We start from the raw sequence: 15,038 nt of genomic DNA on the forward strand, positions 1-15,038 counted from the left end.
ATCTACTATGGAATTATTAATTAAAGGTAATACATCCTTAAATAGCCTCGATGGAATAGGATCTAAAAGACAGGTTGATGACTTGGATGAGGTGACAAGTGAAGTCAGCTCAGCCAGATCTATAGGGGAGAAGCATTCTAAATATAAATTAGGCGATACTATTGGTTCAGAAGCTACTGTACTGGACAGTGTGTCTGTGCCATTAGTGGGAAGAAGCTGATAAATTTTTTCTCTGATGGTAATAATCTTATTAGTAAAGAAACTCATGAAATCATTGCTACTTAGAGTTGGAGGAATAGACTGTTCAGTAGAGCTTTTACTCTCTGTCAGCCTGGCTACAGTGCTGAAGAGGAACCTGGGGTTGTTTTTATTTTCCTCTATTAGTGAAGAAAAATAATTGGTTCTGGCATTTCGGAGGGCTTTCTTATATGTAATTAAACTATTTTTCCAGTCTAGGTGAGAATCATCTAGACTATTGGAACGCCACTTCCTTTCTAACCTACGTGACGTCTGTTATAAAGCACGTGTCTGTGCATTAATCCATGGAGCTATCCTCCTCTGATTGACTGTCTTCTTTTTCAGAGGGGCGACAGTGTCAAGTGTGGAACGTAGTGAGGCTTCTGCACCATCAACAACATCATCAATTTGTGTGGGAGTAAAGTTTTGATAACGATCTTGCACTGTATCGACACATGGCAGTAGAGTAAATAACGAAGGAACTGTTTCTTTGAATTTACTAACAGAGTTTTCTGATAGACACCTGCTGTAATAGAACCTTTCTCCAAATTCAGTAAAGTTAATAATGGAGAATTCAAATGTAACTAAGTAGTGATCGGACAGAGGGTTTTGAGGAAATACTATTAGATTGTCAATGTCTATGCCATAGGTCAGAACGAGGTCGAGGGTGTGATTAAAACAGTGAGTGGGTTTGTTTACATGTTGAGTAAAACCAATTGAGTCTATGAGCGAATTAAAGGCAGAACTAAGACTGTCGTTGGCAACATCCACATGAATGTTGAAGTCACCCACTATAATAACTTTATCTGTGCTAAGCACCAACTCAGATAAAAAGTCTGAAAATTCAGATAAAAATTCAGAGTAAGGGCCTGGTGGTCGATAAACAATGACTACAATAACTGGTTTTTGACATTTCTGGCTAGGGTGAAGGAGGGTAAGAGTTAGGCTTTCAAATGAGTTAAAACTATGTTTAAGTCTAGCGTTAAGCAATAAGTCTGCTTGGTAGATTGCTGCTACTCCTCCTCCTCAGCCTGTGGTCCGAGGAATATGTGTATTATTATAAGAGGGAGGTGTTGATTAATTTAAACTAACATATTCTTCTGGCTGTAGCCAGGTTTTGGTCATACAGAATAATTCAACGTGCTGATCAGTTATCAGATCATTCACTAACAAAGATTTAGATGGGAGTGACCTAATATTAAATAAACCACATTTTATTGTTCTATTCTTAGGTTCATTTATAGGGTTTGTGTTGATCTTTATGAGATTTGTGTGAATTACACCTCTTTTATTTCCCTTTGGATTAGATAGTTGAAGTGGTCGTGGGGCAGAAACAGTTTCTATGGGGTTTTGTGGGGGCGACTGCTGTAATAGAAGCGCAGAGAAGCGTGTAAGACTGCAACTCTGCTTCCTGGTCCCAACTCTGAAAAGTCACGGGGTTGACCGTCTAGGTAACCGAGTCAGGTTTCTACAGATGAGAGCTGCACCAATCAAAGTTGGATGAATGCCGTCTCTCCGCATCAGACCAGGAATTCTCCAAAAGGTGCTCCAGTTATCTATGAAGCCCACATTGTTATCTGGACACAACCTCCACAACCAGCGGTTTAGTGATGATGAACGGGTGGGTATACATGTCATCACTGTTCAAGTTGGGCAGGGGTCCAGAGAAATCTACAGAGTCCGACATTGTTCTTTCATAAGTACACACCGAATCAATATTCATCTTCATGACCTCCGATTGACGTAATCGGGTGTCGTTACTGCCGACGTGAATAATAATTTTACCATATCTACGTTTATCCTTAGCCAGCAGTTTTAGGTGGGATTCAACTGGCCCCTGGGATACAGACTGTGGCCGCTGGTTTTGCTAACTTCATGTTCCTCAAAACAGTCACCAATGATCAGAGTTGTTTCCTCAGCGGGTGTTTTCGAGAGGGGAGAATTTATTAGAAACGTGAAGTGGTTGGTGGTGAACCGTGAGCTTCAGTTTAGGCCTATGCCTCTTATTGCGGACAGTCACCCAGCCGCCCTGTCCTCCCGGCTGCTCGGGAGCTGCTGGGGGATCTGAAGGAGCTAAAGAAGCTACACTGGAGCGGCTAGCACCGGCTAGCGGGGACTGGCTAACAGTCTCAGCTAACGACTTACTCTCCACGGTGCAGAGCCGCGCTTCTAACAGACTGAGCCTCGCCTCCATCCTAGCAAACAAGCTACACTTACTACAAGTATCACTATCGCTAAAGGAGGCAGAGGAGTAACTAAACATGGAGCAAACAGCAGGAGACAGCAGGAGAGGAAGAAGCCATTGTTAGCTGCTAAAGCTAACTAGCTAAGCTACGGTGCGGAGCGCAGATAAGAGCGTGTCAACCGCTGTGAGTTAGTGAGCGAGTCGCTAAATGAGGAAGAGAGCTGTGAGTGTTTAGACTAAACACGGGGGAGTGGAGCGGATAGTTGTCCCAATAGTTAGAGGCAACCGCAGTGTTAAAGAGAGACGAGGAGGAGCGGTGGATAAACACAGTTCACTGAAGCGAGAACAACCGGAAGTGACACAATACGTTACCGCGAGAGTTCGCGGAACATTCCGCTCTTCTCTGCGTGAAGCTGAGCCCCGGTCCGTGGGTATCCCTCCTCGGTTTCCTGGTCCAAACAACAATCCTCTTCTATGGAAGCCTATAGGGGACTTAATTCAAATGAAAATGTAAATGTGAAAATGTAATTCCAGAATAGCATTATAATTTTCCACAAATGTGTCTTTTAAGTAAACATTTAAATGAAAATGCAATAATCCATTTTTTTTAAATCCACGTTTGTGCCGTAGTGAAGCCACAGTTGGTGTTGTGAGGGCAGGTGGATGAGCCTTATCACAACTGTGAGCTGCTTTACACGCCAGAGATTTTTTTTAAACAATTCTAAAATGCTACATATTGTATAATATTGCGATGAACGAAGGTGTACTACTGAATCCAGCACCAGCTAAAACGTGCAAATCGCTGGTTATGGCACGTATTTTTTCAGTGCCATTTTAATATTGATGCATTTCCTCTTTATTTCAGTGACAGTGCGACTCACAGGTGACTCAGTATGAACAGTACTGCTTTAGTCCGTCACTTATCTCTTGCTGACGCCGCTAAGGTATACACTTTAATTTCTGGATCTGTGGAAACAGAACTTCAATCTCTGATCTCGTAAATGTCTTCTTTTCACCCATTAATGCTGTTTTATGGATGAACTCTCCCTGACATGGAGGACGAAGAGTTCATGCTAATTTGGAACCAAATACGCACAGGTGACATTCATCCTGTTTACGCATGTGATTTACACATTTTTCTGAAGATAAGTGCTTTTGATGAATCCGACGGGGGGACAGTTTGTACGAACTCAGTTTTCAAACGGATGTTGGAGAAATTTAGGATTAGAATATGAACATGTTCTTGCATGAGGTCCATTGGATGTCACTGACAAGGAGGAACTACCTCTCACATGCAAAGCGAGCGCTCTACCATTTGAGCTAATCCCCCTCTTTACTGTGCCATCTGTAGCATCACGTCCCAACCTATTCAGCATATGTTTTCTGTCCTGAAATTGGCCGCACCCTCCAGAAAAATGAATCTACTTTCTCCTTACAGACGCACAGAGTTCACAGTCCACCTCATTGACAAGGGTCTTGTCTTGCCATTCCAGCAACTGAAAGCAACAAAAGGTAATGAGAATGGCTTATTCTAAAATAATCTGACTTGCAGTTGTCATGAAGAAGGACAGACAAAGTGCAACAACGCTATCATTCCTCAGTGGTGCTGTTTCCCCTAAGTGTAACATTGACCCTCTGAGGACCATCTGTACAATGAAACACTGACTTATTTCGTCCATTGTGCTGGTGTAGAAAGGCTTGACGTTAAAGGCACACAATGCTTACACTTTACTGCTAGAAATGAAAGTCTCTCGGAGAACGTGGGTGCATTCAGGACATTCAGGAACTTAATGTGGCCTTAGAGCCAGAAAAATACGGAAAGTGGTAGTTTAATACCGGAAGATTAAATAGCCCTTTGCAGCAATTTATGTTTGGTTTTTAACTAGTCCCTTGTCGAGTCGTCAAGTTTTCTGGAGCCGTTTCCTTGACAACTCCTCGACTCAGGATAAACTACTCAAAGAGTGATGATCAGGGTTAAAGATTTACTGGAGAATGTGGGCATCGATCCCACTACCTCTCACATGCAAAGCGAGCGCTCTACCATTAGAGCTAATTCCCCCTCTTTAACTGTGCCATCTGTAGCAACACTTTCCCAACCTATTCAGCATATGTTTTCTGTCCTGAAATTGGCCGCACCCTCCAGAAAAATGAATATGCTTTCTCCTTACAGACGCACAAAGGATTCACAGTCCACGGCAATGACAAGGGTCTTGTCTTGCGCTTCCAGCAACTGAAAGGAACCAAAGGTAATGAGAACGGCTTATTCTAAAATAATCTGTCTTGCAGTTGTCATGAAGAAGGACAGACAAAGTGCAACAACGCTATCATTCCTCAGTGGTGCTGTTTCCCCTAAGTGTAACATTGACCCTCTGAGGACCATCTGTACAATGAAACACTGACTTATTTCGTCCATTGTGCTGGTGTAGAAAGGCTTGACGATAAAGGCACACAATGCTTACACTTTCTCTTGGAGAACGTGGGTGCATTCAGGACATTCAGGAATTTAATGTGGACTTTAAGCCAGAACAATACGGAAAAATGGTAGTTTAATACTGGAAGAGTAAATTGCCCTTTGCAGAAAAAAAATTAAAAACAATTTATATTTCATTTTTACCTCGTTGAGTCAGAGTTGTGTGGAGCCGTTTGTTTGGTATTTCTTGGACTCAGGATTAAGTCCAAGTCTGATTTGATGAAATGTTCCTTGGAGATTTTGGGCATCGATCCCACTACCTCTCACATGCTAAGCGAGCGCTCGACCACTTCAGCTGATTCCCCATGTTGTTGTCATTATAGCAATGTAGCAAGTCAATGGCGCGGACAAACAAATCGTCTTATTATTGGTAATATGCAATGGATTTTAAAATCTAAATAATTGGGGTACAACTTTGAAAAAGTGAAGGAATCCAAGTCATTTATGATGTTGGTTTTAACACAGTTACAATACTGGGATGTGATGTGTTTCTTGTTCAGTTAGAAGACATTGGATTTCTGTGACGAGGACAGACACAGGATTAAAGATTTACTGGAGAATGTGGGCATCGATCCCACTACCTCTCGCATGCTAAGCGAGCGCTCTACCATTTGAGCTAATTCCCCATGTTTTGTTCATTATAGCAATGTAGCAAGTCAATGGCGCGGACAAAGTGCCGCGTTTATGTAGGGCCCAATTTTTTTGCAGGAAAATGAATATACTTTCTCCTTACAGACGCACAGAGTTCACAGTCCACCTCATTGACAAGGGTCTTGTCTTGCGCTTCCAGCAACTGAAAGCAACCAAAGGTAATGAGAATGGCTTATTCTAAAATAATCTGACTTGCAGTTGTCATGAAGAAGGACAGACAAAGTGCAACAACGCTATCATTCCTCAGTGGTGCTGTTTCCCCTAAGTGTAACATTGACCCTCTGAGGACCATCTGTACAATGAAACACTGACTTATTTCGTCCATTGTGCTGGTGTAGAAAGGCTTGACGTTAAAGGCACACAATGCTTACACTTTACTGCTAGAAATGAAAGTCTCTCGGAGAACGTGGGTGCATTCAGGACATTCAGGAACTTAATGTGGCCTTAGAGCCAGAAAAACACAGAAAGTGGTAGTTTAATACCGGAAGATTAAATAGCCCTTTGCAGCAATTTATGTTTGTTTTTTAACTAGTCCCTTGTCGAGTCGTCAAGTTTTCTGGAGCCGTTTCCTTGACAACTCCTCGACTCAGGATAAACTACTCATAGAGTGCTGATCAGGGTTAAAGATTTACTGGAGAATGTGGGCATCGATCCCACTACCTCTCACATGCAAAGCGAGCGCTCTACCATTTGAGCTAATTCCCCCTCTTTAACTGTGCCATCTGTAGCAACACTTTCCCAACCTATTCAGCATATGTTTTCTGTCCTGAAATTGGCCGCACCCTCCAGAAAAATGAATATGCTTTCTCCTTACAGACGCACAAAGGATTCACAGTCCACGGCATTGACAAGGGTCTTGTCTTGCGCTTCCAGCAACTGAAAGGAACCAAAGGTAATGAGAACGGCTTATTCTAAAATAATCTGACTTGCAGTTGTCATGAAGAAGGACAGACAAAGTGCAACAACGCTATCATTCCTCAGTGGTGCTTTTTCCCCTAAGTGTAACATTGACCCTCTGAGGACCATCTGTACAATGAAACACTGACTTATTTCGTCCATTGTGCTGGTGTAGAAAGGCTTGACGATAAAGGCACACAATGCTTACACTTTCTCTTGGAGAATGTGGGTGCATTCAGGACATTCAGGAATTTAATGTGGCCTTCAAGCCAGAACAATACGGAAAAATGGTAGTTTAATACTGGAAGAGTAAATTGCCCTTTGCAGAAAAAAAATTAAAAACAATTTATATTTCATTTTTACCTCGTTGAGTCAGAGTTGTGTGGAGCCGTTTGTTTGGTATTTCTTGGACTCAGGATTAAGTCCAAGTCTGATTTGATGAAATGTTCCTTGGAGATTTTGGGCATCGATCCCACTACCTCTCACATGCTAAGCGAGCGCTAGACCACTTCAGCTGATTCCCCATGTTGTTTTCATTACAGCAATGTAGCAAGTCAATGGCGCGGACAAAGTGCCCCGTTTATGTAAGGCCCAATGAGGAAGAGAACATTTCCTGAAAAAAATTAACAGATCAGTTTGCAAAGGTAGGGCAGTCAATGTTTTTGCCAATGAAACTGATTTAAAGATAGTTGTTACGATGGAGCCAAGTAAGTAATTACTCAACGATTCGACCCCATCAGTGTAAGCCGCAACGACATTGCTTCAGAGTAGTTTTGCATTGGTACAAACCGAATTGTTCAGTAAGGGGTGAATAAGGACAAGAACATTTCCAACTACTTAACAGATCTGATCAGTTATCAGACAGGAAGTCGTCAAGGAAACTTGACCGAGCAGAGTATTCTCCATGCCGACGAGGATGGGATTCGAACCCACGCGTGCAGAGCACAATGGATTAGCAGTCCATCGCCTTAACCACTCGGCCACCTCGTCGTATTATTGGTAATATGCAATGGATTTTCAAATCTAAATAATTGGGGTACAACTTTGAAAAAGTGAAGGAATCCATGTCATTTATGATATTGGTTTTAACACAGTTACAATACTGGGATGTGATGTGTTTCTTGTTCAGGTAGAAGACATTGGATTTCTGTGACGAGGACAGACACAGGATTAAAGATTTACTGGAGAATGTGGACATCGATCCCACTACCTCTCGCATGCTAAGCGAGCGCTCTACCATTTGAGCTAATTCCCCATGTTTTGTTCATTATAGCAATGTAGCAAGTCAATGGCGCGGACAAAGTGCCGCGTTTATGTAGGGCCCAATTTTTTTGCAGGAAAATGAATATACTTTCTCCTTACAGACGCACAGAGTTCACAGTCCACCTCATTGACAAGGGTCTTGTCTTGCCATTCCAGCAACTGAAAGCAACCAAAGGTAATGAGAATGGCTTATTCTAAAATAATCTGACTTGCAGTTGTCATGAAGAAGGACAGACAAAGTGCAACAACGCTATCATTCCTCAGTGGTGCTGTTTCCCCTAAGTGTAACATTGACCCTCTGAGGACCATCTGTACAATGAAACACTGACTTATTTCGTCCATTGTGCTGGTGTAGAAAGGCTTGACGTTAAAGGCACACAATGCTTACACTTTACTGCTAGAAATGAAAGTCTCTCGGAGAACGTGGGTGCATTCAGGACATTCAGGAACTTAATGTGGCCTTAGAGACAGAAAAACACGGAAAGTGGTAGTTTAATACCGGAAGATTAAATAGCCCTTTGCAGCAATTTATGTTTGTTTTTTAACTAGTCCCTTGTCGAGTCGTCAAGTTTTCTGGAGCCGTTTCCTTGACAACTCCTCGACTCAGGATAAACTACTCATAGAGTGCTGATCAGGGTTAAAGATTTACTGGAGAATGTGGGCATCGATCCCACTACCTCTCACATGCAAAGCGAGCGCTCTACCATTTGAGCTAATTCCCCCTCTTTAACTGTGCCATCTGTAGCAACACTTTCCCAACCTATTCAGCATATGTTTTCTGTCCTGAAATTGGCCGCACCCTCCAGAAAAATGAATATGCTTTCTCCTTACAGACGCACAAAGGATTCACAGTCCACGGCATTGACAAGGGTCTTGTCTTGCGCTTCCAGCAACTGAAAGGAACCAAAGGTAATGAGAACGGCTTATTCTAAAATAATCTGACTTGCAGTTGTCATGAAGAAGGACAGACAAAGTGCAACAACGCTATCATTCCTCAGTGGTGCTTTTTCCCCTAAGTGTAACATTGACCCTCTGAGGACCATCTGTACAATGAAACACTGACTTATTTCGTCCATTGTGCTGGTGTAGAAAGGCTTGACGATAAAGGCACACAATGCTTACACTTTCTCTTGGAGAATGTGGGTGCATTCAGGACATTCAGGAATTTAATGTGGCCTTCAAGCCAGAACAATACGGAAAAATGGTAGTTTAATACTGGAAGAGTAAATTGCCCTTTGCAGAAAAAAAATTAAAAACAATTTATATTTCATTTTTACCTCGTTGAGTCAGAGTTGTGTGGAGCCGTTTGTTTGGTATTTCTTGGACTCAGGATTAAGTCCAAGTCTGATTTGATGAAATGTTCCTTGGAGATTTTGGGCATCGATCCCACTACCTCTCACATGCTAAGCGAGCGCTAGACCACTTCAGCTGATTCCCCATGTTGTTTTCATTACAGCAATGTAGCAAGTCAATGGCGCGGACAAAGTGCCCCGTTTATGTAAGGCCCAATGAGGAAGAGAACATTTCCTGAAAAAAATTAACAGATCAGTTTGCAAAGGTAGGGCAGTCAATGTTTTTGCCAATGAAACTGATTTAAAGATAGTTGTTACGATGGAGCCAAGTAAGTAATTACTCAACGATTCGATCCCATCAGTGTAAGCCGCAACGACATTGCTTCAGAGTAGTTTTGCATTGGTACAAACCGAATTGTTCAGTAAGGGGTGAATAAGGACAAGAACATTTCCAACTACTTAACAGATCTGATCAGTTATCAGACAGGAAGTCGTCAAGGAAAATTGACCGAGCAGAGTGTTCTCCATGCCGACGAGGATGGGATTCGAGCCCACGCGTGCAGAGCACAATGGATTAGCAGTCCATCGCCTTAACCACTCGGCCACCTCGTCGTATTATTGGTAATATGCAATGGATTTTCAAATCTAAATAATTGGGGTACAACTTTGAAAAAGTGAAGGAATCCATGTCATTTATGATATTGGTTTTAACACAGTTACAATACTGGGATGTGATGTGTTTTTTGTTCAGGTAGAAGACATTGGATTTCTGTGACGAGGACAGACACAGGATTAAAGATTTACTGGAGAATGTGGGCATCGATCCCACTACCTCTCGCATGCTAAGCGAGCGCTCTACCATTTGAGCTAATTCCCCATGTTTTGTTCATTATAGCAATGTAGCAAGTCAATGGCGTGGACAAAGTGCCGCGTTTATGTAGGGCCCAATTTTTTTTGCAGGAAAATGAATATACTTTCTCCTTACAGACGCACAGAGTTCACAGTCCACCTCATTGACAAGGGTCTTGTCTTGCGCTTCCAGCAACTGAAAGCAACCAAAGGTAATGAGAATGGCTTATTCTAAAATAATCTGACTTGCAGTTGTCATGAAGAAGGACAGACAAAGTGCAACAACGCTATCATTCCTCAGTGGTGCTGTTTCCCCTAAGTGTAACATTGACCCTCTGAGGACCATCTGTACAATGAAACACTGACTTATTTCGTCCATTGTGCTGGTGTAGAAAGGCTTGACGTTAAAGGCACACAATGCTTACACTTTACTGCTAGAAATGAAAGTCTCTCGGAGAACGTGGGTGCATTCAGGACATTCAGGAACTTAATGTGGCCTTAGAGCCAGAAAAATATGGAAAGTGGTAGTTTAATACCGGAAGATTAAATAGCCCTTTGCAGCAATTTATGTTTGGTTTTTAACTCGTCCCTTGTCGAGTCGTCAAGTTTTCTGGAGCCGTTTCCTTGACAACTCCTCGACTCAGGATAAACTACTCAAAGAGTGCTGATCAGGGTTAAAGATTTACTGGAGAATGTGGGCATCGATCCCACTACCTCTCACATGCAAAGCGAGCGCTCTACCATTTGAGCTAATTCCCCCTCTTTAACTGTGCCATCTGTAGCAACACTTTCCCAACCTATTCAGCATATGTTTTCTGTCCTGAAATTGGCCGCACCCTCCAGAAAAATGAATATGCTTTCTCCTTACAGACGCACAAAGGATTCACAGTCCACGGCATTGACAAGGGTCTTGTCTTGCGCTTCCAGCAACTGAAAGGAACCAAAGGTAATGAGAACGGCTTATTCTAAAATAATCTGACTTGCAGTTGTCATGAAGAAGGACAGACAAAGTGCAACAACGCTATCATTCCTCAGTGGTGCTTTTTCCCCTAAGTGTAACATTGACCCTCTGAGGACCATCTGTACAATGAAACACTGACTTATTTCGTCCATTGTGCTGGTGTAGAAAGGCTTGACGATAAAGGCACACAATGCTTACACTTTCTCTTGGAGAATGTGGGTGCATTCAGGACATTCAGGAATTTAATGTGGCCTTCAAGCCAGAACAATACGGAAAAATGGTAGTTTAATACTGGAAGAGTAAATTGCCCTTTGCAGAAAAAAAATTAAAAACAATTTATATTTCATTTTTACCTCGTTGAGTCAGAGTTGTGTGGAGCCGTTTGTTTGGTATTTCTTGGACTCAGGATTAAGTCCAAGTCTGATTTGATGAAATGTTCCTTGGAGATTCTGGGCATCGATCCCACTACCTCTCACATGCTAAGCGAGCACTAGACCACTTCAGCTGATTCCCCATGTTGTTTTCATTACAGCAATGTAGCAAGTCAATGGCGCGGACAAAGTGCCCCGTTTATGTAAGGCCCAATGAGGAAGAGAACATTTCCTGAAAAAAATTAACAGATCAGTTTGCAAAGGTAGGGCAGTCAATGTTTTTGCCAATGAAACTGATTTAAAGATAGTTGTTACGATGGAGCCAAGTAAGTAATTACTCAACGATTCGATCCCATCAGTGTAAGCCGCAACGACATTGCTTCAGAGTAGTTTTGCATTGGTACAAACCGAATTGTTCAGTAAGGGGTGAATAAGGACAAGAACATTTCCAACTACTTAACAGATCTGATCAGTTATCAGACAGGAAGTCGTCAAGGAAAATTGACCGAGCAGAGTATTCTCCATGCCGACGAGGATGGGATTCGAGCCCACGCGTGCAGAGCACAATGGATTAGCAGTCCATCGCCTTAACCACTCGGCCACCTCGTCGTATTATTGGTAATATGCAATGGATTTTCAAATCTAAATAATTGGGGTACAACTTTGAAAAAGTGAAGGAATCCATGTCATTTATGATATTGGTTTTAACACAGTTACAATACTGGGATGTGATGTGTTTCTTGTTCAGGTAGAAGACATTGGATTTCGGTGACGAGGACAGACACAGGATTAAAGATTTACTGGAGAATGTGGGCATCGATCCCACTACCTCTCGCATGCTAAGCGAGCGCTCTACCATTTGAGCTAATTCCCCATGTTTTGTTCATTATAGCAATGTAGCAAGTCAATGGCGCGGACAAAGTGCCGCGTTTATGTAGGGCCCAATTTTTTTGCAGGAAAATGAATATACTTTCTCCTTACAGACGCACAGAGTTCACAGTCCACCTCATTGACAAGGGTCTTGTCTTGCCATTCCAGCAACTGAAAGCAACCAAAGGTAATGAGAATGGCTTATTCTAAAATAATCTGACTTGCAGTTGTCATGAAGAAGGACAGACAAAGTGCAACAACGCTATCATTCCTCAGTGGTGCTGTTTCCCCTAAGTGTAACATTGACCCTCTGAGGACCATCTGTACAATGAAACACTGACTTATTTCGTCCATTGTGCTGGTGTAGAAAGGCTTGACGTTAAAGGCACACAATGCTTACACTTTACTGCTAGAAATGAAAGTCTCTCGGAGAACGTGGGTGCATTCAGGACATTCAGGAACTTAATGTGGCCTTAGAGCCAGAAAAACACGGAAAGTGGTAGTTTAATACCGGAAGATTAAATAGCCCTTTGCAGCAATTTATGTTTGTTTTTTAACTAGTCCCTTGTCGAGTCGTCAAGTTTTCTGGAGCCGTTTCCTTGACAACTCCTCGACTCAGGATAAACTACTCATAGAGTGCTGATCAGGGTTAAAGATTTACTGGAGAATGTGGGCATCGATCCCACTACCTCTCACATGCAAAGCGAGCGCTCTACCATTTGAGCTAATTCCCCCTCTTTAACTGTGCCATCTGTAGCAACACTTTCCCAACCTATTCAGCATATGTTTTCTGTCCTGAAATTGGCCGCACCCTCCAGAAAAATGAATATGCTTTCTCCTTACAGACGCACAAAGGATTCACAGTCCACGGCATTGACAAGGGTCTTGTCTTGCGCTTCCAGCAACTGAAAGGAACCAAAGGTAATGAGAACGGCTTATTCTAAAATAATCTGACTTGCAGTTGTCATGAAGAAGGACAGACAAAGTGCAACAACGCTATCATTCCTCAGTGGTGCTTTTTCCCCTAAGTGTAACATTGACCCTCTGAGGACCATCTGTACAATGAAACACTGACTTATTTCGTCCATTGTGCTGGTGTAGAAAGGCTTGACGATAAAGGCACACAATGCTTACACTTTCTCTTGGAGAATGTGGGTGCATTCAGGACATTCAGGAATTTAATGTGGCCTTCAAGCCAGAACAATACGGAAAAATGGTAGTTTAATACTGGAAGAGTAAATTGCCCTTTGCAGAAAAAAAATTAAAAACAATTTATATTTCATTTTTACCTCGTTGAGTCAGAGTTGTGTGGAGCCGTTTGTTTGGTATTTCTTGGACTCAGGATTAAGTCCAAGTCTGATTTGATGAAATGTTCCTTGGAGATTTTGGGCATCGATCCCACTACCTCTCACATGCTAAGCGAGCGCTAGACCACTTCAGCTGATTCCCCATGTTGTTTTCATTACAGCAATGTAGCAAGTCAATGGCGCGGACAAAGTGCCCCGTTTATGTAAGGCCCAATGAGGAAGAGAACATTTCCTGAAAAAAATTAACAGATCAGTTTGCAAAGGTAGGGCAGTCAATGTTTTTGCCAATGAAACTGATTTAAAGATAGTTGTTACGATGGAGCCAAGTAAGTAATTACTCAACGATTCGATCCCATCAGTGTAAGCCGCAACGACATTGCTTCAGAGTAGTTTTGCATTGGTACAAACCGAATTGTTCAGTAAGGGGTGAATAAGGACAAGAACATTTCCAACTACTTAACAGATCTGATCAGTTATCAGACAGGAAGTCGTCAAGGAAAATTGACCGAGCAGAGTGTTCTCCATGCCGACGAGGATGGGATTCGAGCCCACGCGTGCAGAGCACAATGGATTAGCAGTCCATCGCCTTAACCACTCGGCCACCTCGTCGTATTATTGGTAATATGCAATGGATTTTCAAATCTAAATAATTGGGGTACAACTTTGAAAAAGTGAAGGAATCCATGTCATTTATGATATTGGTTTTAACACAGTTACAATACTGGGATGTGATGTGTTTCTTGTTCAGGTAGAAGACATTGGATTTCTGTGACGAGGACAGACACAGGATTAAAGATTTACTGGAGAATGTGGGCATCGATCCCACTACCTCTCGCATGCTAAGCGAGCGCTCTACCATTTGAGCTAATTCCCCATGTTTTGTTCATTATAGCAATGTAGCAAGTCAATGGCGTGGACAAAGTGCCGCGTTTATGTAGGGCCCAATTTTTTTTGCAGGAAAATGAATATACTTTCTCCTTACAGACGCACAGAGTTCACAGTCCACCTCATTGACAAGGGTCTTGTCTTGCGCTTCCAGCAACTGAAAGCAACCAAAGGTAATGAGAATGGCTTATTCTAAAATAATCTGACTTGCAGTTGTCATGAAGAAGGACAGACAAAGTGCAACAACGCTATCATTCCTCAGTGGTGCTGTTTCCCCTAAGTGTAACATTGACCCTCTGAGAACCATCTGTACAATGAAACACTGACTTATTTCGTCCATTGTGCTGGTGTAGAAAGGCTTGACGTTAAAGGCACACAATGCTTACACTTTACTGCTAGAAATGAAAGTCTCTCGGAGAACGTGGGTGCATTCAGGACATTCAGGAACTTAATGTGGCCTTAGAGCCAGAAAAACACGGAAAGTGGTAGTTTAATACCGGAAGATTAAATAGCCCTTTGCAGCAATTTATGTTTGTTTTTTAACTAGTCCCTTGTCGAGTCGTCAAGTTTTCTGGAGCCGTTTCCTTGACAACTCCTCGACTCAGGATAAACTACTCATAGAGTGCTGATCAGGGTTAAAGATTTACTGGAGAATGTGGGCATCGATCCCACTACCTCTCACATGCAAAGCGAGCGCTCTACCATTTGAGCTAATTCCCCCTCTTTAACTGTGCCATCTGTAGCAACACTTTCCCAACCTATTCAGCATATGTTTTCTGTCCTGAAATTGGCCGCACCCT

The 15,038-nt window shown here is 42.4% G+C and overlaps 1 long non-coding RNA gene and 8 other non-coding genes across 9 annotated transcripts in view; 1 reads left to right on the forward strand and 8 right to left on the reverse strand.

Moving 5' to 3' along the window:
• The first annotated feature begins 5,402 nt into the window (after positions 1-5,402).
• LOC124849589 overlaps positions 5,403-15,038 on the forward strand; it is a 40,524-nt gene continuing 30,888 nt past the window's right edge. Inside the window, exons 1-5 of the long non-coding RNA XR_007030083.1 lie at positions 5,403-5,701; positions 6,360-6,435; positions 8,537-8,612; positions 10,715-10,790; positions 12,892-12,967. This is a non-coding gene — a long non-coding RNA (uncharacterized LOC124849589). The remainder of the gene's footprint in view (positions 5,702-6,359; positions 6,436-8,536; positions 8,613-10,714; positions 10,791-12,891; positions 12,968-15,038) is intronic.
• Positions 5,446-5,518, reverse strand: trnaa-agc. Its single transcript has one exon. It is a non-coding gene; the product is annotated as a tRNA-Ala (tRNA).
• Positions 7,349-7,430, reverse strand: trnas-gcu. The gene has a single exon. It is a non-coding gene; the product is annotated as a tRNA-Ser (tRNA).
• On the reverse strand, positions 9,526-9,607 carry trnas-gcu. The gene has a single exon. It is a non-coding gene; the product is annotated as a tRNA-Ser (tRNA).
• On the reverse strand, positions 9,800-9,872 carry trnaa-agc. Its single transcript has one exon. It is a non-coding gene; the product is annotated as a tRNA-Ala (tRNA).
• trnas-gcu lies at positions 11,704-11,785 on the reverse strand. Its single transcript has one exon. It is a non-coding gene; the product is annotated as a tRNA-Ser (tRNA).
• trnaa-agc lies at positions 11,978-12,050 on the reverse strand. Its single transcript has one exon. It is a non-coding gene; the product is annotated as a tRNA-Ala (tRNA).
• Positions 13,881-13,962, reverse strand: trnas-gcu. The gene has a single exon. It is a non-coding gene; the product is annotated as a tRNA-Ser (tRNA).
• Positions 14,155-14,227, reverse strand: trnaa-agc. The gene has a single exon. It is a non-coding gene; the product is annotated as a tRNA-Ala (tRNA).

This window comes from Scophthalmus maximus, chromosome 18 (assembly GCF_022379125.1).
Source record: "Scophthalmus maximus strain ysfricsl-2021 chromosome 18, ASM2237912v1, whole genome shotgun sequence".
NCBI classification, from domain to species: Eukaryota; Metazoa; Chordata; class Actinopteri; order Pleuronectiformes; family Scophthalmidae; genus Scophthalmus; species Scophthalmus maximus.